Raw genomic sequence first — 26,574 nt, 5'->3', positions numbered from 1 at the left:
GGGTCCATATTCATAGTTATTATAAATGTACACGATCCTATACTCAAAATCCCTTTTCCCTTCTTCATTCCCCAGAGAATTTTCCTCCGGCCAGAGAACCGGCTATGACCAAACGTAGGGTTTGATATCTAGACATTTCTCTCCTGAATATTATCTGGCAACAATCTGCTAGTTTTAAAATTGCATTATTATGAGTCATTTTTTTTTTTTTTTTAAATACTGAGTCTACCAATTTTGTTTCAAACTAATATGGTGTTTTTTTTCGCTGCAGAGAAATATTTTGCGGATTGTGTATGGTTAAAATGTGGAATCTGTGTCGCAGTTATAAATAAGCAACTTCTGTGCTGATTAATTCCAGAAAAATCAAAACTTCATATAGTTGGTGAAATACCATATATGGCGTGATTGCATAAATTCATAAAGCTTTATCTTTATATGGCAAGAAATCTTATTTTTTCAGAACATAACAAACTTATTTAATCAAGTATTCCTGAATATCACACTAGATGTTTTTGTTGTATACTATGTATCAATATTTTTTATAAACACATTTAGACAAGATAATGAAAGCTGTGTGATGCATGCAACAACTCCTTTGAACTCTCCAACTTTGCAGGTTTGGCCCTGAAAACCTAACGTTTCCCAAGATAGCATGAATAAGTGATAGCTTCTTAATGGTAGTTCCAAAGTGAGACTGTTACTTTCTACTTTGACTCATTTTGTTCCTATAGACATCCCTGCAGAAATAGAATCAATTCAGAGTTGGCAGAAATTTTCGAATGGAACAAATTGCAAAGCCATTTATCTGTGTGAAATTTACATCCATAACTCTTCAAAGGTTAACATTTTTGTAAGCCAAACCATTTTACATTTGTGCCAAACACAAACAGCATTGTAAGGTAAGTAGTGAGTTATGTGATATCAAAGATGTCAGCTTAACTCCTCTTTATAGGAAAGAAATTTCATGTCGTGAACTTTGATGAAATGTTGTGTAGAAAAAAAATAATAAATAAAAAAGAACTAATACCTACACGTCAAACAGAAAAATTTGACATGTATGACGTAGACAGCAAATTATTGAGACAGAAAACTGAAATAAATGAACTTGTTCACACAGAAGAGAAATCTTGTGAATATGAAGTATGTAGCATGCCATTTAGGCTAAATCGTGATTTAAATGACAATGCATTTATTCATGCAGTAGATAAATCTTAATGTATGTGAAAGTTCTGTTAAAAATCGTCTGGGAAAAACGGTAATTAAAAACATGCTTACCCAAATTGCTGATAAATCTCATATGTGTAAAAAGTCATTTACTCCAATGTGTACTATAATGAGTGTATGAGTCATTTATTTGAAAGGAGGCATTAATCAAGCATATGCTTATTCACACAGGAGAGAAACCTCACATGTGTGAGGTATGTAGCAAGTCATTTGCATTAAAGCATCAATTAATGAGGCATATGTTAATTCACTCGAGAAAGGAATCTCGTGTGTAATGCATCATTTAGTCAAAAGGGTCCTTTAAACAAGCATATGCTTACTCACACAGGGAAGGAATCTCGTGTGCAAGCTGTGTAATGCATCATTTAGTCAAAACGATTCTTTAAACAAGCATATGCTTACTTACATAAGGGAGAAACCTCACATATGCGAAGTATGTAACGCAAAATTTAAATCGATGAATGGTTTAAAAAGACATATGCTTATTCATACAGGGGAGAAACCTCATATGTGTGAAGTATGTAGTGCAAAATTTAAGTCGTTGAAGAATTTAAAAAAACATATGCTTGTTCACACAGGAGAGAAACCTCATATGTGTGAGGTATGTAGCAAGTCATTTGCACGAAAGTCTCAATTAACGAGCCATATGTTTATTCACTCAGGAAAGAAATCCCATGTGTGCGAGGTATGTAACGCATCCTTTACTCAAAAGGGTCTTTTAAATAGCCATATGGCTACTCATACAGGAAAGAAGCCTCACATATGTCAAGTATGTAATGCAAAATATAAGTGGATGAGTGAATTAAAAGGACATATGCTTACTCACACAGGGGAGAAACCTCACACATGTGACATATGTAGTGCAAAATTTAAGTGGAGGAATCGTTTAAAAAAACATATGCTTACTCACTCAGGGGAGAAACCTCACATATGTGAAGTAAGTAGCACAAAATTTAAGTGGATGAATGGTTTAACAAAACATATGCTTACTCACACAGAGAAGAAACCTCACATATGTGTAGTATGTAGTGCAAAATTTAAGTGGATGAGCGATTTAAAAACACATATGCTTATTCACACAGGAGAAAAACCGCATACGTGTGAGGTATGTAGCAAGTCATTTGCACTAAAGTTTCAATTAAAGAGCCATATGTTTGTTCACTCAGGAGAGAAGTCTAATGTGTGCGAGGTGTGTAATGCATCATTTAGTCGAAAGGGTACTTTAAACAAGCATATGCTTACTCATACAGGGGAGAAACCTTATACATGTGGAATATGTAGTAAGTCGTTTAGACTAATGGATGTATTAAAGAAGCATATACTTATTCATACAGGAGAAAAACCTCACATGTGTGAAGTATGTACTAAGTCCTTTAGGCGTAAAGATCATTTGAAAAACCATCTGCGTATTCACACAGGAAAAAAACTTCATGCGTGAGATGTGTAACAGGTCATTTTCTGAAAAGTGTGAGTTGTATGGCCATATGCTAGCGGACATGGGAGAGAGACCTCGTGCATGTGAGGTAACAACTCTTTTACTTGAAAGATTAACTTAAATTACTCAGAGGCGTAGCTAGGGATTTCAGCGCTCGGGGATAACTGAAGATTTTGCGCCCCTTTCTGTGTACCAAGAACAGAAAACGTTTCATTCTGCAATTTCATCACATCAGTTTCTCGCCCCTTGGATGCTGCACCCGGGGACAGATATACCACTTGGCCTCACTCTAGCTACGCCACTAAAATTACTGTATGCTTATTCACACATGTAAGAAATCTGTTGTGAAGCAACTCATTTAGAGAGAATATTTCATTAAACAAGCATATGTTTTTTCACAGAGGAGGGAAACTACATGTGTAACTAATCACTTGGATGAAAAAAGTGTTTGAGGTAACATATCCACAGAGAATAGAAGGCTTTTGTCTTTTGTGGAAATGTTAAATGAAAAAGGACCTGCACTGCTGTGTATAGTAAGGGCTTGTTCAGGCAGCCAAGAAGTGTCTTTGTACAAGATGAGTTTAATCTGTTATTTTATCTGAATTCATAATAAATAATTTATTTATTCCAACAAAAAAAGTCTCATGTTTGTAATGTCCGTATCACATTATGTTTCGGCTAGGCGGGACTGAACGTCGAACGGGGCATTTCTTGGAACCCACATTCCCGGAAAAACCTACGTAACTAGGTTACTATTTGCACTTACTAAACAGACCCTGAATGCCAAACTAATCGATTATTGCTCAGATTGGCGAAAGAGACATTTGTTTTCAAATTCCATGCTGTATCGCTGTTATGGAAGCATTTCAGTAATTTCTTTTTGACATTTTAAATTTGTTTGTATTTCAGATATTAGGTGGTGGTGATCACTTTGATCTTGACACTGGTGATTCTGAAAGCTAAAGAGAAGAAACGTGAAGCAGTGTTTGCTCAAGAGAGTTAGCACTGAGGTAAGAATGTTTTATTTATATTTTTCAACACTTTTATAAACTTCTATTTCAATTTACCAGTTGTTAAACATTTTTAATAAATTTCAATATTATGAACTTTCTTTTATGTAATCTAATTCAAAAATGTTTGTACTAAGCAATCATGTTTCAAGATTATAATAAATTCTAATTATATATTGCTTATGTAATTAACATTTATTTTTAATAATAATAATAATTAAGCAGAATTAAATCCGAAATTTTAAGTTTGAGATTCTGTGCATATATTTTTTTTTGATGTGAACTTATTTAATTTCAAATACTTGTGTGTATAAATATGTCTATGCGTGTGTGGGTGTTAAGTTTCAACTGTAAGTATGTTATTATATCAATTTGTTTATAGTTGAAAATTAAGTTTATATATAGTTAATTATCCCAAGGCTATATAGTGACATAAAAATACTTAAATGTTACGTATGTTTAAATGAAATTTTAATGTTTTCAATCAATATTCTGATTGTTTATGATTTAAAAGTTTAAGCAAAGCATGCACTCCATCTACATGATGTTCATCTGCATTTAATACCAACAAAATGAAATTATTCCAGTAATCTATTATAAATAACTTTCTTGATATCTTATTTTGCTATCTAAAAAGTTGCATATATTTTTAGGTTTCAGAGGGATATCGATGATAGATTAGCATGGATATCTGTACATTTGAGATTTTACACAATAGCATATCTAGCCAAATTGCCAAAAAATAATAAAGTCAAAAGTCGTTAATCCGGACTCGTCGGGACTTTGGCGATTCCGGATTATAGATCATCAGTTTAAATCTCGTAAGATGGCATGCAGAAATTCTAAAATTAAAAATATGAAACCATAATTTATGAAATAAAGAACAATTATGATCTAAAGGGTATCAAAATTTACAAAAAAAAAAGCTTAATATTTATTTGTTTACTTTATTAAACATTTCTTTCAATATAAGTTGGTTAAGTTGCTTCGTTTTATGTGATAATACTTTCTCTTTAATTCTATAAACAGACATAATTTCTTGTTCAGTTACAAAGTTCTGCTGTTCAAGTCCTATAATTGCTGTGTCGAGAATACCAACTAATTTGTCAATCGAAATTTTTTCATTTTCAACAACCTCTGTGTCACTTTGATCACTATTGGAAGCAAATTATAATGACGAGGAACTTGATTTAAATCATATCAAAGATGGAGTACATCGAGATGAAATACTACATTTAGTGAGAAATTATAAGCCAAATAAAATAAAAACATCTGCGCTGAAGATAAAGATAGTGCTGACAGATCAACTTCCAATTCATTGCGCACCGCGTCGTTTTCCTTCCCCCGTAGAGCAGTGTGAAATTGATAAACATATTTCGGAATGATTAGATAATCAAAGGATATGGCTTTATCCGTTTTTTGCAGCAATTCCACTTTCTGTTTAATGGACTTCGAAACATACTTTCGCTTTGTAGATCCTTTACATATTACAGAGTTGCCAACTCTCCCGATTTAGGCGGGAGACTCCCGATTTTCGACCGATCTCCCGCCAACTTGATTTACAATACATTTCTCCCGACTTTTTCTTATTCTTAAAATTTCTCACGATTTTTATGGAACTTGGCTTAATACTTTGTTATATGAACAAAAGTGATTTTGGATGTCTGAAAGCAATTGAATTTTCTCTAGATTATATCTAAAACAAAACCTTACGAATCAGATAACTTCTGCTTTGTGAGTGAGAGCATTATACGTATCCCAGAAACGTCGTTCTCCAGTTCTCCAATGGGCATCGAACTCCACTGCGTGTCAGCTGGCATATATTAGCCAATGAGGATAAGGCAAGCTGTTATTTGGATGTTCTTTAGTTATTTCGTTCAATTTGTGCTGAGTTGTGTGAGTGCACGTGCCTTCGGGAAATAGTTTTAGAAATTATCATCTTTTGTTATGTCTGCGAGAATGAAATATTCGTGTACGTTTCAAAAATCGTACACAGTTGACTTTCCTTCCATTATTTCCTCAAGGAAATGTAATAAATTTGCGATGTGCACCGCCTGTCGTTGCGATTTTTCGAATTCGCAATATGGAAGGGCGGATGTTCTCAAACATGTGTGAACACAAAAACACAAGGATAACATGAGTTGTTTTTTAAAAAAACGAAAAATTAAATTTTTCTTCGGAAACAAAGGACCAAAAAGTTATTAATGAGGAGTGTCTGTTCTCTGCCTTTTTACTGGAGCACAACCTGCCACTGAATGCATCGGATCACGCTGCAGCTTTATTTAAAAAAATGTTTCCCGATAGTGAAATTGCTAAGAAATACTCAAGTGCAAGAACCAAAACAGGTGCAATTGTTAAAGAAATGAGTTTGAAAAATAAATCTTCAGTTATTGATTGCACAAAACAGCTCCGTTCTGCCTCTCTACGGATAGAAGCAATAATACCGATTCAAAACTGTATCCAATTGTTGTTTCTTTTTTTAATCCAGATTCTTAAGAAATTGAGTGCAGTTTACTTTCTGTCCCCATTTTAGAAGGACATTTGACAGGCTTTAATATACCACAGCTAATTATTAAACTTTAAAAGAAAATGCAGGCCCTCTGGATAATTGCTTAGCACTTGGTGCCGATAATACACCAGTATTGGTAGGCTTGAAGACTGGTGTTGCAGGCATCTTAAGAAGGGAAAATTCAGATTTGCAGATTATGAGGTGTACCTGTCACCTCTTAAATTTAGCAGCTGAAAAAGGGGCAGCTTCTTTACCAATAAATGTGGATGAACACATTGTTGATATTTATTATTATCTTGAAAGGAGTTCTAAAAGGAAGGAAAAATTGAAACAATTCCAACAGCTGCATAACAGCAGTTTACAATTAGAAAACTTGAATGAAGTTATAAAATCAGCTAGGATTGACACCCAGTGGAGTTTAATTGGAAAACTGAAAGGTGCTGATGGAATTTTAAAATATAGCCAACTGTCTAGAATTGTGTTGGCCATCTTGACAGTTCCCCATAGTAGTGCAGAGTGTGAAAGGATTTTCAATGTTGTTGCGTAAACGAGAACTAAATTTAGATGTAATATTAGTGATGACACATTAGGAAAACTTTTCTTAGCGAAAGCAGGCCTACGTGTCAATTGCAGTGAACAAAATTAGTTCTTTAACAAAGAAACTTCCTAATTTTCTAAACTAAAATTCCCTCCTTTTTTTTTTTTTTTTTACCGTAAACGATGCAAGTAATAAAAATGTTTTTTTATGTGTAAGGTATTTTTGTGTTGCTTGCATTTAAGAATTAGTTACTATTAAAGTTAATTCATTATTAAAAACCATATTTTTATCATTTAAAAAGTCTTTTTAACATTGTGGAAAATCTCCTGATTTCTTAAAAAAATCTCCTGATTTTTGAGTGTCATAGGTTGGCAAGTATGATATTAGTAAATATATATCGGAAATTCTATTTGACATAATCGAAAGTTCAAGCTTACTTTTATAAAATTGCTCTAACAGTCTGCCAAAAATAATAAGCTGGATCCAATTCGAAGATTAAAGAACAACACAATCTGCAACATTAACTGAATTAGATAATTTTAGCTTAGCTTATACCATCTGTTATACATTAAACAAGCATGCGTAAACGTATTATGTGGATGCGCACACGCATATTCGCAGCCGTAAAGGTCAACGCGATGCATGCGCAGAAAGTTTGGAGCTTTAAGGTCCGGATTATGGGTGTCCGAATTAACGACTTTTGACTGTACCAGATTTAGTGAAGCAATTCCACCAGGAGAAAGATTAGCTGTCACTCTTAGCTTTTTGGCCACAGGTATAGGTAATTTATATATCTCCATGTCATTCAGTTACCTAGCTATTAATATATATATATTGTTATAAAGAATTATCAGATTTAATTATATTTAATTACAATACAATTTTTAAAAATATGATGTAATCATATCTAGCACTTTTGTGCATTAAGCTGCTGAAAAATATCAAGAAAAACACAAAGCAAGAAATTTAGAACCAATTTTTCACAAATCCCAAAAATTGAAATTCATGAGTAATAAATTTCAAATATTCCTATAAGTACAAAAAAAGAATTTAATAAATGTTAAAACCAAAACAGTCTTTGATGAGATTATTGCCTTTGAATTTATCTTTGACAAAATTGTGAATGATAATAAGATGAGATTCTGTGAGGTAGTTAATGAAGGTAATTAAGAATACTTTTCTTGAAATTTGGTTCTTTAAATAAATCTTGAAATTTTGACTGTACAATATTAGTATGAAGAAAAGTCGTACCTTTTTTCTATTCCCTCTAGTACCTCTGCGTTTTTTTACTAAAAAGACTGAATTGTTCATATACAGTAGCATAAAAGGCAGATTTACTGTATGATAATTTTCCATCAGTTTAATATGCAAAAATACTAGGCATTATGTTTTTCAAAAAAATTGTTTTGTAATTAAATATATAAATATATATTGGTGTAAAGAATTCTCAGATTTAATTAAAGATAAATGTATAAATTCAAAATTCCTTATGATAGAAGCATAAGTTATATAACATTAAACTATTATTTATTGAAAATATATTCATAATAAGACATTTTGTAGATATATTTTATATTTATCACTGCTGATTATACTTTTTTCCTTTAGGAGAAGCACAAAGCTCTTTATTCTTTATCCCATAAATGTGGCTTCTTTTGAATTTCGTTGATAAAATTGGCTTCTATTTCCACCGTCCACGATCGTACTCTTCCCGCCATCGCCATATTGGAAGTTACCTGTGATCTTTCAGAAGCAGAACTCTGATTGGTTGACTCTACCCGGGACTTGAGACATTTTTGGTCAGGTTTGAAAAAATCCCTCGTAGCCACAACACTGCTTCCGTAGCTAGGTGGGACTTCGCTTCAGGCATGGCTCTTTTTTCTAGGAATCCGCCCGGTTAAATCATAGCCTCCAGAATCTCGTTTCTCAGAAAAGTCCCTTCTAGCCAAGTGTGATAAGGGTCTAAGATATTCATGAATCATTTTAAATTATTACTAGCTATTAAAGCCACATATCTTTATGCTTGGTAGTTAAATAGCTATGAAATGATTAAAGTAGCATATTTGTACTTGGAAAATTTAGGAATTATCTTACTGTGAATCAAGCAACTTTGTGGATCTCGAATTTCTCCCATGAGCAAAATTTCATTTGAATAGTTTGAAAATTCGAAACTTTTTCATTAAAAAATATTTGGTATTTAATTTCATTTATATTTTTGCTGAAATGCAATTGCAATTCTGTAGCACAGTTAAGTATTTCATGACCGTATGCATACTGTAACTTCTAAGTACATTATATTAAGCTCTGTCAGAAATCTCATATGCATAAAGTATGTAAGAAGGCATTTGCAAAATAGGATGTCTTAGGCTGCTATCACACGTCAGTTTGTTTCGGAAGAACAACTGTTTGGAACAATTTTTCTGCTTTGTTTCGGCAGCCAATCACCAATGATCGCTTTGGGGTTAACACAAGGGAAACTGGTTCCCCATTACAAACAAGCTGATAGCATTCGAAGCTGAAAGCTGATTGGTTGAAAACGAACAACTTGCAATTTTTTTGGAAAGGAAGGAAAAAATCGCACGTCTATCTTTCTATAGTAAACCAGGCAGAAAAATTGTTCGAAACAGTTGTTCGTGTGAAACAAACGCCGTGTGATATGGGCCTTAGGAAACATGTTCCCTTGAAAGTAAAAAACACTTATATTATAAATGTTTGTTTAAATAACTTCCTGTCCATTCTTTAACCAGTTGCAGAAAAAAAGCATGTTTTTTTTTTTTTTTTTTTTTTTTTTTTTTTGTAATTTTCGAAGTTATGCACTTCCTTTTTAATGAAGTGCAAATGTCGAGATGGGGGATTTATAGTATTACTCTATCTGTGGTTCTAAGCATATATATAATAATACTGATATCCTAATATATAGTATCAGTATCTCTATGGTACTCAAGTATTACTTTATCTATTGTTTCAACCATTTGTCAATGCTGTTTTGTTTTAAAAACATCTGTAATTTCTTTAAAACGTCATAGTTTTAAAATTACCATAGATAATCTTGGGTTATTACAGGTTAGGATAACAAACTGTTTCAACCACTTGTCAAGGATGTTTTAAGATGAATATCCGTAATTTCTGTGTAAGTTGAGTTTCAAAATATGCTTTGTTAAAAAAAGTTATGATAGTGTATAATTTAGTTTTAAGATTTTAGCAACTGCATATTTTTGTTGGTTAGTTATTTTGCCTGTGCCTGAAGAAGAACAGTTTAGCTTACTTGGGTAAATAAACGAAAAGCCAGGGACTTAATCCGCTGTGATGTTCCTGAGGTTCGCTGTAGCTGCTCCTAACAGTAGTTTCGAATTTCCTTTCGAGATATTTTCAGTTTTTTGTTGAGAAAATAAAAGTTCTTATATTTAGAATCTAAACGTATTTGCCTCAAATATTGTTTGCTATATAGAATAAGTCTTAACCCTCTACGCAGCCAGGGTTTTCGCTAAGAAAGCACACATTTCCCAAAACTACTATGAGAAAAATTTTCTGTTTTTAATGTAAAAACTCTTCTGGTATTCCATACCTGAATTTGTGTACTCTTGCTAAATTGCCTTAATTTTTTTGACATATTCATTACATATTTTGACATCATATTCTAATATGCCCTTATATATATGTTCTTACAGATATCACAAAAAATATTCTTGGACGTATATATACGGTTTAGCCGCATATAGGTTTAATTATGAAAATTTTGCCCTGTAATGTATTGTTTCACCAGAAATCATTCAAACTTTGTTACGGAATTGTCCACTCAAGATTCAGTAATTTATAAATTTACTCATTTTAGCATGATCAGGCTGAGCGCCCATATTTTACAAGAACTGGAAGTATTTAAATGTTGAGACAGAAGAAATTCAAATTAAGGGCATTTTATCTTACATATCGGACAGCCGATATGTAAAGTCGTACCAACTTGTCCCATATGTTGGAATCTAATGAATCTTGAATCTTCAGTTTCGATTTTAGTGCCAACTACTGAGAGTGTATACTAATAACTCAGGTGGGCCATTGGCCTTTCATAATTTTTCAATAAATCAAGGCTGCATGAGCACCGCGCCCGAAGGCGAACGAAGGTCTGAGTGGCAAGTCATTAGGGGAGGCGAATAAGTTGAACAAAGTGAAAAAATCAACTTTTATCTATAGTAAAAGTTATTTAAATCAATGTAGAATTTTTTGAGTAGGTGGAGTAATGCATGCGTTGACTGTGGTTCCTAACTGAGCAGCAGATACGAGAGGAGAAAATTTAAAATCACGTGACTGAGTGTCGCTATGTTATTGGTTTGAATTTGCATAAGCTCACATTTTTTTAAGATAAAAACTTAATATTACTAATTAAGGGTACATTTCATCAGTAGGAAGTGCATTTTAGTCCAGAAAATTTATTTATGTAGAAAATTTGCATTGGAGTGTTTATTTCTTTTGAGATTTGCAGAAGTGGGCGGGAGATTACGTGGTCCAATCGGAGACTTGGAAATGAAATTTTTTTCAGAGTAAGTCGAAGCGATTCACTAATATGAATATTTTATCAAAATTTTCGTAAAAACATGCACAAAGTCCATTTGGTTATGCCAAGTATTCAAAGTCCTTTCTTTATCAAACATAGTCCAATCTTTGTAGAGCACAGTTTTTACGTACACAAGTATTAATTAAAAATAAGATGAAAAGAGAAAAATATATACACTATATACGCATAGAGTCCAACTACTACGGATTCTCCGTAGTTTCTACGGAAATTCATGAAAAACTACGAGCTACGAAAAGTATGGAAAAAACTACGGATTTTACAGAAACAAGAGCAGGAGAACCAGTACGCAAAACGGAACCAACTAATTCATCCGATGATTGGCTGAATACTCGTGTTATCATATATCACGTGTTGAGTGCGTTCCTAGTTTTGAAGAATTAGCCAATCGTAGATCAGTAACTCCAACCGTTAACGACTTATCAATAGTTCCACCCAATTGTCTGTCTCCCAGGTTCCTCGCTGATGCGTGTTTAGGCTGCATTCGGCTGCATTGTGTAGTTTACAGCGAGAGCTTAGCGTGTGTCTTGTGAACTGTGAATCAGGTGAAAGATTTTTAATCATAATGCTGCCTCGAACGAAGAAGCCAAAATTATCAAAGCAGAAGTTTAAAGATTCATATTCTTCAGAATTTCCATGCATTAAAGCATCCGAAATTTCTGTGAATCACGCACACTGCAGTGTATGCAACAAAGACTTCTCAGTTGCTCATGGCGGAAAAGATGACTGTAAACGGCATGTGTTTTCTCAAAAGCATATAGAACTTGGCACTGTAAAATCTAAAGAAATAACAAATTTCTTAATAAAAGATGATGAAACAGATCCTATAAAAGCCGAATGCTATCTTGTTCGTTTTTTAATTGAACATAATCTACCGCTTTCTGTTTCGGATCATTCCAAAGAGCTTTTCAAAGCAATGTTTCCGGATTCTGCCATAGCAAAAAAATTTAGCTGCGGTCATACCAAAACTGCTGCTATTGTGAAAACGCTTGCAGAAAATACTGTTGCTGATATTATAAAATCAGTGTGCAATACATCATTTTCTCTAAGTACTGATGGAAGTAATGATAACAATGATAACAAACTGTACCCATTGGTTATAACATACTACAGTAAAGAAAAGGGAGTGATAATTACTTCATTGATTTCTATTTTAGAATGCACGAATAATACAGGAGAAGGTATTTTTAATTGTATAAATGAAAACTTTAAAAACAAAGGTTTAGAATGGAAAAATTGCTTATCATTTTCTTCAGATGATGCTAGTAATATGATTGGAAAGTTTAAAGGTGTAGCATCATTTATCAAAATGCATCAACCAAGTATAATCACCCGAGGTTGTCCATGCCACCTCTTGCATATAGCTGCAAAAAAAGCTACTGAAAAATTAATTGGCACAGAAATTGAAATGTTGATAATAGATATATATTTTTACTTGGAGAAAAGTTCGAAACGGAAGCATAGCTTCAAAGTTGCTCAACAAATTTTGGGACAGAATGCAAAATCTCATAAAATTTTGAAATATTGCAGTACGAGATGGTTGTCTCTTTTAGAATCTATAACAAGGATTTTGGAACAGTGGGATGCTGTGATAAATTTTTTTGGAGATAAACCAGATAACAGTGAGAATGAAGGAAAGAGATTGCAAAACATTAAAAAAATTTTACAGTCACCGACCACCAAATTGTACTTGTTATTTTTGAAAAATACTTTGCCTTTGTTTATAACAGTAAATATTAATTTGCAACAACAAGCTCCTTATATACATAAATTGAGAAGAGAACTTTTTGAACTTTTAATGAATTTGTTTGTTAGATTCGTAAAACCATCAGTAATTTCTAAAGAAAATGAAGATGTTACTCTAACATCTATTCCATTTCAGAAGTATAGTAAACAAAAAGAAAATGAAAATTTAGTGATTGGTGCGGAAACAAGACTATATTTAAAAAATGCCAAGTTGAATGAAAGTGAAGTGAAATCATTTTTCAATTCTGTGCGAGCTTTTTTTGTAACTGCATGTTCATATATAATTGATAAATTTCCACTGAGTGATCCATTTCTAAAACATGCTGAAGTTGCTGACATCAACTTGAGAACTGAAGTCTCATTTTCATCTGTTCTTTACTTGATGAATACTTTTCCATCCATTATTGATGAAAAATGTCTTAATCAAGTAGAAATTGAATTTTCCATGTATCAAGTAGATGATTTGAAAGAAATTGTAGATTTGCGTATTGATATAGCATGGGGAGAAATTGCCAAATTAAAAAATATGAATGGGTGTATTAAATATAAAGTATTGCCTTCTGTAATGCTTGTGTCTTAATAATACCTCATTCAAATGCAGCTTGCGAAAGAATTTTTTCTATTGTTAAAAAAAATCAGACGGAATTTCGACCAAATTTAGGTCTTAAAACTCTTGAAGCAGTTTTGATTGAAAAAATAAATATGCAGGCAAATGAAGAACTGTGTTATAAAAAAACATTCTCAAAATCAGAACTTAAGCTTGCTAAGCATGCTACATATAAATCTTTGCATTCATAAATTATGCGTATTTTGTTTAATACTTATATGTATCATTCTTGGTTATTTAAATTTTATTTCCCTGTAAAAATCATATCCAGAATAAAGATATGATTTATAGCTTCTGATTTTTTCTATGATTAGTAGTGATTTGAAGTACTTTTTATTAGTGAATGCTTGAGGAGTTAAAAGAAAATTTCTAATTAAATGTGCATATAATTTACAAGGTATATTTTTAATTTTTCAGTTTTATATGTATATGGATTTTAAATGTAATAAAATTGATTACAATTAATTATTAATTTAAAATTAATGAATGGTTAATTACAACATACGCTACGCGCACATTTTCAAAGTTGTAAAAATGTCGTTCGCGCGTTGACTACTGACAAGGTTTGCTGAAGGTTGGAGTCTATGTATACACATTCACCACTTAGAGTTTTGATGAATGGAACGTGGTCGCTTGACAATACTTTCTAAAGTTGGGTCATAATTTGTGAGATTTTTGATTGCTTCATATGGAGAGTTATTTATGCTGTTGAAAAAGTTATGTGCAGTAATAAGGATTTGATCCTGGATCTCCGGGATTTTTAAGTCTTCATAAATAATTGTGCTCCTCACGAACCATGGTGCATTAGTATTAGCGTGCAGTTCTTTATTTTGAAAGATGCTGATTTTTCTTCTATTTGTTTTACTTGCAGTGACCCATGCCGGGACGGCGTACAGTAAGAGGGGACATATTAAGGTCAAGTAAAGTTTCGTTCTTCAGTTCAGTTTTGATTTTCGTCCGATTAACGCGTAAATCCCCATAAATGCAGCATTAGCTTTATTGGTAATGTAATTTATATGTTCTTGAAAGGTGAGTTGGCTGTCAATGAGAACTCCAAGATATTTGTAAGAGTTTGCAGTAGTGATAGCAGTATTATTAATTTGAATGTCGATATCCACAGGGAAGTATTTTTTGTAGCGCCTGTAAAGTACTATGCAGCACTTGGCGGGATTGAGTGTACACCAGATTTTACACCAATATTCTGCTATTCTAACATGATGCCGTAGCTTATCAATTGCATGCTGTGGTTAAGAGATTTAGTTAAAATTACTGTGTCATCCGCATATTTGAGGATTTTTGAATTTTCTGGGTTTGGCATGTCATAAACATAAATATTGAAATTTCTTGGCGAGAGAACTGATCCTTGTGGTAGCCCACTTTGTATATTTTCGTCATTGAAAGAGCATCGCCGCATTTTACTTGAAACGTTCTTTCTTCCAGGTATGAAATCATGAGTTTTAGAAAGCTGTTCGGAAGAGAGAATTTGCCTAATTTGTGAATTAGTCCTGCATGCCACACTCGATCAAAAACTTTTCGAAATCGAGGTAGCATGCAGCGATTCCATTCTTCTTATGGAATTCTCCGGCGATAAATTCAATTAAGTTTAAAATTTGATGAGTGGTCGAGTATCCTGCTTTAAATCCAAATTGTTGTTTGTCCAGATTATTAATTTTCTCTATATACGTATTAAGTGTGTCATTAATTATCTTGTCGAAAACTTTGCTAATAGCAGGGAGTAAGCTGATCGGCCGATAAGGTGTAACTTCTTTAGGGTTTTTCCCCGGTTTGAGAAGAATAATAACTATGGAGTGTTTACACTGTTTGGGAAAATAAGCCATTCTGATGCATGCGTTGAAAAGATTACGGAGTATAATAATGCAGTCATTTGGGAGGGCTTGAAGAGCTTCATTATTTATTTTATTGTATCCTTTTGCCTTTTTCTTTTTAAGATTTTTTCTTCTGTTGTTGAATTAATGTTAACAAAGTTTGAATTTCTTTTAAGGAGAATTTCTTCTACTGTATTGTTGACCGTGTATTCATGTTCTGAATTTTCATCTGTATGTTTTTCAAACACTTTTTAAAGTTTTTAGCCATAGCCTCTGCGATTTCTTCTTCAGAATTTTTACGTTGTCCTTCATAATTTAAAGGATGTGTCTGATTGGTTCTTGAAGAACGAAGTGATCTTGTGATTTTCCAAACCGTGTTTGGTTGTAAATCAATATTTTGGAGTAGGGAATTTCAGCTGCTAGAGCGAAAGTTAATAATTTCTTGAGAAATTTTTCGGGTGAGGTAGTTTACTTGTGCTTTGTCTCTTGAACATCATGTGATTTGGCCTATTTCTTTCTTTAATGAGATTAAGTATATTCTGAGCGAGCCTATGCGAGATATTGTTTCTGAGAACATAGGTTGCAGTGGATATAGCATTTTGAATATTATTATTAAGATTATTAATTTCTTTTCCACTTCTTCTGGGTGATTTAATCTTGTGATGCTTGGAACTTTAATTAATTTATTCCGGTAAATTTCCCAATTTACTTTAAATTTCGGTTTTTGCAGCGGTGGATAAAAACCATAGAAGTCAAATTTTACAGAGTGGTGGTCAGAAGAGAGCTGATCAATAATTTCTAGATGTGGAGTGGTATTAACATTCTTAAGGATTATTAATTAATTCTTAAGGATAACAATATCCAAAATTGAAGCACGGCAATCGTGGTGATATCTTGTGGGGATATCGGGAGCAATAATTCTTCTATCAGAGTTATAAGCGTAATTATTTAAAATATTTCCATTTCTATTGTTGATATTGCAATTCCAATTATTATGTTTAGCATTGAGATCCCCTGCGATTACTGTGAGGTAGTGAAAATTTGTTAAAGAGTTAAGATCATTATTATTGAGAATGCTGCTAGATGGGTTGTAGACTGAAATGAACAGAAAAGGTTCATTGAAACCTGTGTAAATTAGGACCGCTGAAGTTTCGATATTTCACGTATTATTCACATCAAAACATGTATGTTTTATATGATTTTTGATGAGGATTGCTGTGCCGCCACCACGGTTGTGATGTCTATCTTTCCTGGTAATGCTGTATCCTGGGATACATAAGCTATTGCTGGGAATTAGGTGTGTTTCATTGAGCATCATGACATCTATGTCGTGGGAGTTTAAGTAGTTGATAAATTCATGTTTTTGTTTCAGAATTCCGTTTGCATTAAAGTACGAAACTTTAAGAAAACTTGCAGTAGTTGAGATCAAATTAGGATTATAGTTTTGGGACTTAAAATTCATAATTAAGGTTGGTGAAGTATTCAAAAGTTGTCATTCCGACCTCTAATTTTTCCATTATGGTTTTAGCCGCCTTGAATTTATTAAAAAATGTTTTAATTTGTATGAATTGGGTTTTAATCCATTCAAAGAAACTTGGTTCTTTTTGATTGGAGTTTGTCCATGAGGGTGTGTCAGGGATTTTCTGTTGATTATTGCTTGGGAGTTTTGGAAATTCTTCTGTGTTAAGTTTAAATTCAGATTTCTTTGCATTCTTTTCGATTTCCATTTGCGTTTTTTCTTCTTCGTTTTTTCTTTTGATGTTTTCAGGGTTTTTACAACACCCACGATACGAAGATACATGATCCTGCCTGCAAAGGACACAAATTGGTGGATCTTTTTCTTTAGATGTCTTGCATAGGTAGGTTTCGTGCATTTGAGCACACTTTAAGCATCTACGTGCAGAGTGACACAGGTCCCTTGTGTGCCCATATCATTGACATTTATGGCATCGTACGGGACCTGGTCTCGATTTATAATTTGTCATGGTGATATCCAAAACTGCATAATATTTTTAAATCAAATATTTTCTTTCCCGCATCATTTCTTTTTACTTCAGCTACAAATACTGGTAATTTAATTTTCTCTCCGTCACGTATTGCGGTAACTTGTCTGATTTTTATAATTGGAATATCCAAATTTTGTTTTTCATTTTGTAGGATTTCTATGTTTGTTGTTGCTGGGAGTCTTTTGATTACCGCTTTAATAGTTTTTTGTGAATTCATTTGAAACATGTGGAAGGGTACCCCGCGCACTTTAAAAAATTCAGTAACTTTTTTGTAATGTTCTCCATCGAAAACACGGATTGTAAGTCTTCCTCCATTGAGGTTTCCTGTGTAATTCTTTATGCCTAATTCTTCTATTTCGTCTTTAAATTTGTCCCAGTTACCCTGGAAATCTGCTAATACTATTGGAGGGATGTGTTCCGCTATTTTTTTGGGTGACTCAAAAGGAGCTTCGTTTGGTGTTTCTGCATCCATGTTAACCTCATTATTCAAGTTATCGAATTTATTTTTTTGTTCAGGATAATTTATTTCTTCAACTGAATTACTTTTTTTGTGAGTTTTTTGAGGGGAGATAAATCCTTCCGAGTCGGTCATTTTCTTTTTACGGGATTTTCCGCTGGCGGTTCTTTTTAACTTCCTAGAGGAGTCATTTTTGGGTGGTATTGTCGTTTTCTTATATATATTTAAGATATTTATTTCCTGCGACATTTCTTTAAAGTTGAAAATATTCCGATTTAAAAAAATCATTGAAGAGTTGTAAAGTATTTTCTAGTTCAATGAATTTTGAATCCGTTTCCGGGAAATTAGATTTTTGTAGACTTTCAATTTTATTGTGTATCTTATCTCTATATAATTCAACCTGTTAAAGGGGTTAATACTCCTTTATTTTCCTCTCGTATCTGCGTTAGGAATTTAACTATCAATGGATCATAAGGAACAGCTTGCGCTGCCATGTTAAGAATTGCTGCTATCTACTGCTGCTAGCTACCTTTGGCCTGGCAATGCATACTGAGATAACATAAAAGAAAGATCTTACCCACGTCGCTCGAGAGTTCAGGAATCACTGCTGGAACTGCTATGCCCCCGCGCTACAAAAAACCCGACCTAGTCTCCTTGAGCTCAGCGGTCGAGTGAATGAGTGAAAATCTGAATGGTAATGTGGAATCTAATTTGACAGATTTAAATATATTTATGTTGCTAGAGACTTATTTTTGTCCAATCACTTCTGGAATATTCTCTAAGAAGCTATGTTTTATATTTTAAAGAATCATACATTTAGAGCAAAAGTTATAAGTAAAATGGTCACCTGTAATCCTAGTTGAATATTCTTAGTCCACATGTGATGCCAACAGAAATCGGCAATAGGATTTCAAATGAAGTAATCTTTTTTTTTATTTCTGTCATTATAATGTTACCTAAAACGTTAAAAAAAAACAGATAAATTTTTATGAGTAAAATGATAATGAAATAATATATTTCGAATGTTTTGTTTTTTAACATTTTCCTTTCAGAAAATGGTAGGTGTTCCACACAATAATTAATATTTAATAAATTCAAAATTATTATAGTTTTATTGGTTTTCTGAGATGAGGGAGAACTTTTATGCATTCTTAGAGTCACCAACGTTAACAAATTACTGGTATGTAATCTAAATGCAAAGACTTGAAATTGCTTAAAAATAACAAAATGTATAATTTTCTTTTTTTTTTTTTTTTTTTTTTTTAACCACGATAATCTAAAGAATTTTAGTACTATTGAAAATCCGTGTCATTGTTATGTATGTTATAAATAAAGACAGTTGTTTCAAACTATAATGCTGAAAGTGGTAGGTAAATAGATAAAAGAAAATGTCTTTAAAATATAGTTTGGGGAAAATGAATGTGTTAACTGTGTTACTAAGTTGTGAATTCATTAATCTACTTTATGCGCTATAACTAGCACTAATCTCTACGTATAATAAAAGAAGGAGTCTGTGTGTCTTTCGTTCGCGCTGCGCATAACCTAATAGACCCAGGGCTACGATTGGTATATAGATGCATCTAGACAAGAGCCAGTGCACCTCAAAGGAATTTTTTTTTTTAAACTTTTATCTTTTCAATTTTATCGCATCATTTTGAATAGTTTCATTCTTTTAGAAATATGGTTTTGGCAAGAGTTTTTTATTCAATTGTATACTGAACTGCTGACTGTTAAAAATCAGCACTGTTACCACTTGGAAAAATGAGGGCAATAATTCTGTGCAGTTTTTAAATTTAATGTTTCTCTTAGATGCTGAACGTTTGTTGAAAGAAGGCAATGGGAAGTTGGTTAATTTATTTATTAGGATAATTGATATTTGTATTAAGAGGTATTACATATTTCATTGTAATTTCGTTATATGTAATATATTTGTTCTGCAGAGTAAAATTCTGCACAGTTTTTAAATGCAACGTTTGATGTTCCCTTCAGGCATTTTCTGGTACATTTAAAAGCCAGACGAGGACTGGCCGCATAGCTGCTAGTTATTAGATAAAATTTTCTGAATATTAAGAAACAAAACACATAAAAACATATTTTTGCTAATCATAAAAATATTAGTATTTTCCATGAATTCCAGAGAAAATATGCTAATGAATAATAAATACCTTGATCAAAAATTACCTAAACAAACAGGAAATAAGAGAAAAAAGGATTTCCGATCTTGTCACTTAAGAAAGGAATCTTTCAGTGCAACGTACACTTCTCACAACACATTATCACAAGCATTTTCTTCAGATTCTGCACTGATGGTTATGAAGGGTGCAGATAAACAGAAACAATAAAATTTTGTTCTTCTAAAATTCTTGGTTTTTCATGAATTATGAATAGAGTTGAAATAATAAGGTTAACATAATTACCAAGCATTGATATGGGACATTTAACTGCTAAGTAAATAAATGCCTAGCACCAACCTTGCCCCTAATCAAGCACCAAAAGCTGGATCCATGTCAACATCAATAGAATGCCAAACGATATACACTGCTGTGCTAAAGTTAAGGACAAAGTTGAAAAATCACCTTATCAGTGAAAGAAAGTGCCACTGCAGACTGAAAGACCAATCGGGATCGACAAGAGTCAGGTACATTAGCACATGCCCATATATGTAGCTAGATGTGATGGGGGAGTGTCACAGGAGGTAAAGATTGCTGGCATTGTGAGGTCAGCATTTCTGGGAAGCTATTGGACAGTGCATATCAGGTTGCTGCCTCAGTGTTAAATGTCAAACAATCAATCTATTAGACGACATCTGGATGATTTAACCAGAGTCAAATCATTGGAAAGATTTAGGAAGGTAAAGTATGATAAGTGCAGTTGTGAAGTTTCGGATTGCTCACAGCATTGTTTCACGACTTTGGAGAGTATTTCAAACTACAGAAAGAACTGTCCGCCAGTTCGGCAGTAGTTATTCATGAGCAAACATGGCGGACATATAATGAATGGGGTCGAGTAATTTTTGTGGATGAGAGTAGATTGTGAATAGCGATTCTAGATGTACACACATCTGGAGAGAGAGCAGGAAACATGCAATAATCCCTCCAACATCATCAAAAGAGACCAGTTTGGAGCTCGCGAAGTTCTCATGTGGGTAGGCGTCATGCTTGGTAGTCTTACCCACGTTCACATTTTCCAAGGAGTTTCAGTCACCAGGGCCAGCTATTGTAAAGAGGTTCTTCTTTCTTAGGTGCATCTTGTCAGAGGTGCTATGCATCCTCATTTCTTCTTCATGGATGACAACACTCCACCTTATCTTACAGTTGCTGTTGGAGAGTGAGGATGCTCAACGTATGGACTGCTCGGCAGTTTGTGGATCTAAATCCCATCGAGCATGTATGAGACTTTCTAGGGAGATTTAACACAGAACTTATTGCCAGTAGTGATTCCTGTGCTGATTGGCGCTACAATAGGAATGGGCAGCAATATCTCATTAATTCATTAACAATCTCATACTCAACATGGACAGATGATGTGAAACCTGCATAGCAGTCAGGGGGAGATCATATCCCCCAATGTGGATGTTTTGGCCTTTTATTGCATTGTTTATATTTACTCTTTTATTATCACTCCTTCATTTTTCTCATTATCTACTCTTTCAATAAAGTTCCTTTTTATGCTTTTGATTTCTTTTTGGGAAAGTTTTGCATGCATAACCCATGCTCTTACCTCTTCGGGATCTTATGGTATTATTTCTGTTGATTTGGAAAGCGTTTGTACAACGTTTTATTGAAAAAATAGCTTGTCCTTAATTTTTGCACACCAGTGTATTGTTATTGGTAACTGTGTTTCTGCTTAGCCAGCGGTTATTTGAAAGTGACTTGCAGTAATATCAGCGGTGGATCCAACATTGAATCTATGATGTTTTGATGTTGAGGTATTTCTCATAGTATAATAAGAACCCACTTAGTGAGTTATTTATTTAAATATTCTCGAAGATCACGGGTTGGCCTTCAGTCAGCAATCTTTGTGAAGAATATGCTGGTGATACTCCCATGTTTAATGATTACAACATTAGAACACACAGGGCTGCATGTGTAAGTGAGAGGCCTGATAACACTAACAAAACTTTGCACACATGGACTTTCTTATTAAATCTCCTGATCTTAAGCTTACTGAATATTTGTGGGACTTTTTAGAGTAGTGGATAAAATGTCACAATCAGTAACTCCATACTGCAGTTTACATGATCAAATCATCAGCAAGTATTGTAAGCTGGATTGTATGTGGAAAAAAAATGAATCCAAGCAGTGATCAGAAGCAGAGGCAGTGTCACATGGTATTAACATCTCTAGAGATAACTAATTTTGTTATCCAGTAAATGTACTTACTACGCAAGTGTTATTTAAGACTGTGTGCTTAGGAACTAATCACGATTGCAATGGAGATAAAAAATCATCTTTAGGCTAACAAGCAAATATATTTAGGTATTTATCAAATATATTTAGGTGGTTCTAATTCAAAAAGTATCTTGAAATAAAAGTATGTGATTTTCCAGAACAAAAGTTTTTTTTACAAGAAAGTATAAACATCTTTTGCATACATGCATTGTTTTTATAAGATTCTGATCATAAACTGAATAATAATTATTCCCTAAGCTGTATTTTGCAATGAATCACTCAAATGAGTAACAATTGTGCGTCTGTTATTTTAATTTAAAGAATTTTGCATATGATTTGGTTGATGCCAACTAATGTAAGGATAACTTATAAATGTCACATAAGTTTATAAATTCTTAAACCATTTTCATATTAAACAAAAGCATTATTTATAAAAATATAATTAAACATATAAAGGTCTTATTTTATCCAGACCTTGAGTTACATCAGTATCAATTTATGGTCAGACCATTGGAACAGCATTGATCATTAAGTCGAGGTTTACTTATAATCTGTCAAATGACATGCATAAAAATGGGTTTTGTCTAATATTAAATATGCGAATGTATAACTTTTTTTTACATAAATCTTGAAGAATTTCATGTCTGAAGATAATAACGATAAAAGCTCCACTAAAGAGTAGTGAGAATTCTAGAAACAGTATGAGGGTATGGAAAGAAATTTAACTGAAAAGTGTAGCTTTGAAGATAAAGAGGGAAGAGTTCAAGACTACCTAATCGCGATGCACTGTCGATATAATTCTAGCCGTTATATAATTGGGGGGATTTTCTTTCCTCAAAAGTCTCAACCTCTGTGCAAGGCTTGAGTGCGATGGAAAAACAGGCTTGCTTTCAGAAGTTAGAATCGGATTTTTAAGACATGTTTGCTATTAAAATAAAATTTCTGTGTTAAAATTGTAGTTGACTTGCATAAAAAAAATGCCTGAGCCCTTTTATTCAGGGCTCCGGCTGAAATTATAATTTTTCTCGAAAACTGAGAAATACCGGAGCAATTTAAGCTCTGCTATATACAAAAATGCAACAAAGTGAAGAGAAATTTAAATGCCACCAACCTGCACCCCTTTAATTCTCATTCTAAACTTTTCAAAATAAATACACATTTATCATATGAATACAGAGCATCAAAACAAAAATATATGTGGTACTCAATTTTTTTTGGGGAGGGGTCATTCTTCAAAAATTTCTTATGCGACCTCAATAATTTGAAAGAAAAAATGAAATTATATCTGAACAATGGCAAGTTCTGTATTTTTAGTAGAAAGCCCACTCAATACTTAAATATTAAACATGAATATTTTTAATAATTGGAAATCTATTATTCCCGAATTATATGACTATAAAACCTAAATCCTTTATGCTTTTACAGAACTTTGCTTTTTACAAAGAGACAATTTAAGACGTTTTACAAAGGTCTTAAATTAACTCTCAGAAAGAACTAAGGGTTATAAAAGAAAGCTTGGATTTTCATTTTTCCAGAATGAAAAAGTGAAATCATTTAACCCATTAACGGTTTGACCCGTATTTTCTCGTTCTTTTATGCAGGTCTCTTGACAGTTCGTTACGAATTATTGTTAGTTTAAATGTATCCTCGAAAACGGATTTCCGTGTTTTTTTGTAATAGCGGGAAAATGCGCCAAAAACGTGTAGCCCGTATTTTTGTACGGCTTCCAACCCCCATTGCCTAAGGGAACAAGGGTCCGCGCACCCCTGACGACAATGACTGACGACTGACTGGGTAATGACTGTCATTAGCGCGGGGAAAAGTCTTGATGTTTTGAGATAAAGGCCTTAGCATAACTGACTCTAAGGAAACAAATTTATTACCAGTTACAAAGTGAATGTATATATAAAAGGAATCAAGAATTTCCGTTTTAGAACAAGTATTGAATAAAATAATAAAGTTTTTATAAAATAAATTTTTATTTATGATTCATAAAATTATTAATGAATTAAAATGAGAAAAATAATGTATTATATAATTTATTGGGAAACACGTGATTAAATAAAATAAAAAAAAATTCTACAAATTTATATCACGAATAATAAAAAACATTCAGCTCTCTTGATAAATTTATAAATCTTATACTTTTGACAATGCGATTCGATTATTTGATTTCGTTATTTAAGAGTCTATTATTCTTGTTACAAAACTGTACAGGAATTTTTCAAAGGGACTCTTATTCCCATTAATCTGTACGACAAATTATTTTTCTCCTTGTGGTTGTTGTCTTTTATTTCCAAAATTCCTCTTACCGCATAAAAGTATAAGGTTTTAAAAATTGGCCAAAATCAGAAATTATATTAATTTTATGCAAATTTTATTTCAAAAGCTATTTTACGCTCTGTAAAATGATGCAAACTTAAAATCTGTGAGATTTTTACCTTATTCTTTAAATGGAAATATGCGCAAAAATTTTTTTCAACATTAAATTTTAAGACCTCTAAATCGAATTTTATAAAACTCGGTTTACCTTGTCGTATTTCCATCCGTAAACGGTGTGAGTACAAAATTTGGACTCGGTAGCTTATCGAGAAAAAGTCTAAATATCGATGACGAGCTTCTAGTTGTAGCGACAAAACACCGTGATTGAAATGCATACAATTTTTTAAACAAACTTGCTGACTCTTAAATATTATATTTTTAATCATTTTGGAAAGTTCAGTAAATGCTGATATCAAATAACCGTCATTTTTATAACATTCTTGGTATTATAAAGCATGTACATATGTGACATTCATACGCGATTCCCGACAGCTATGTTCATTTATCAAAGTGGTTGCTTTTTGCGACAATTATATATTGTGATGCTCATTCTATATCCTCCACTATCTATGATACTCATTATCGATATTTAATTATGTTCTATATCTATACAGAAATATTGGTAAGACTGAGAGAGGACTACTTATCCTAGCTCAGGAAATTTTGAGTCATTTTGTAAAAATAATCTTTTCTTTAAACTTCCTTTTTCGCGCCCCCCCTTACGCTTAATGACTTTATTCTGATGACTGGAAAGTTATGAAAACTAAAAGCTGTGTATATAATTACAGATCTCACCAACAAACGCTTTACAAATACAACTCTTCATATTTCAGCAGAAGTTTTTGAAAACGCATTTATATAGATTATTGTAGAAATCGACAAAGTTTTATGCCAATTTAAAATGTTTTTCTTTCCCTAATTATCAGTTGCTTATGAACGTATTAAAAAAGCTTCCCCGCTCAAAATTTTAACTAATTTAAAATATTCGTAATCGCACTCGATTTGATATTTACAGTTTTTTTCCCTGCGATTTCTCTAAAAAGAAAGAATTATAATTGTATTTAATAAAGAAAATTTAATGGATTTGGAATCTGCTCAAGAGGACTGAAACTATCATGGAGGGAATTTCTAAGGGGAACTAGATCTCATCCACACTGAACGTAGAAAAACCCTGGAAAACTTTCATAGAACAAGCGCGTTCGTCCGGATTTGAACCCATGTCGAATTACCAGTATTCAGCGGTTTTAGCGATTGGCTACTGGAACCCCCAAAGCCCGATTTAAAAATCTTGTTTAGAAAACTTTCATCTTGATTTAGAGTGATAGGTGTCGTAGTTTGAAGGCTAGAATTATTTGAATACAGCAAAACTCACGAGGACTATCTGCTTTTAAGTAGAAAGATGCCTTCATAGAGGACTTTCTAACGAATAGCTCATACTCATGTTATACATGGAAAATACCACACAGTCATCACATTCGTTCGTCTGAGTTTGAATCCAAATCGAACAACTAATATTTAGCGGTCTTATCGGCCACTGATATGGCTGTAGTATAACAAGACTTATTATTATGTATTATAAGATATGTATTACCAGACTGTATGGCATCTAAATTAAGAAATTAAAAAAAAATCTTCTGGGTAATCTTCAACCCAAATTAAGTTTTTTTAATGCTAATGAGTAATATAATTATGAAATAGTTCACGTCATTTGTGTCATTTCCCGATTGTTAGGTAAAATTAGTGTGGTTTCAATCAACTACTATTTAAACCTGCTACAATAAAAAAAATACATGAAAATTTTCCTTTAAAATATCAGGAATTATTGAAAAAAAAAACTTCTGTAATTTATAAACGAGGAAACATATTTAACCAGATTTTATATGTGCGAAAAAAAATAATGAATTATGATCTCCTCTAGTGGAGATCTTTGTAATTA

At 32.8% G+C, this 26,574-nt stretch overlaps 1 long non-coding RNA gene across 2 annotated transcripts; it reads left to right on the top strand.

Annotated features, from left to right (window-relative positions):
• The first annotated feature begins 54 nt into the window (after positions 1-54).
• LOC118180103 (uncharacterized) lies at positions 55-10,163 on the top strand. Of its 2 annotated transcripts, XR_004756582.2 has the most exons (3): positions 55-899; positions 3,569-3,669; positions 8,325-10,161. It is a non-coding gene; the product is annotated as an uncharacterized LOC118180103 (long non-coding RNA). The 2 variants fall into 2 exon arrangements; XR_015043912.1 differs by lacking the exons at positions 55-899; positions 3,569-3,669 and adding an exon at positions 4,327-7,491 and having other exon boundaries at positions 8,325-10,163.
• The last annotated feature ends 16,411 nt before the right edge of the window (positions 10,164-26,574 follow it).

Source organism: Stegodyphus dumicola, chromosome 11 (genome assembly GCF_044657685.1).
Source record: "Stegodyphus dumicola isolate Sdum_Otavi_A_Nest chromosome 11, ASM4465768v1".
NCBI lineage: Eukaryota > Metazoa > Arthropoda > Arachnida > Araneae > Eresidae > Stegodyphus > Stegodyphus dumicola.
This window is presented reverse-complemented; position numbering and strand designations above follow the sequence as displayed.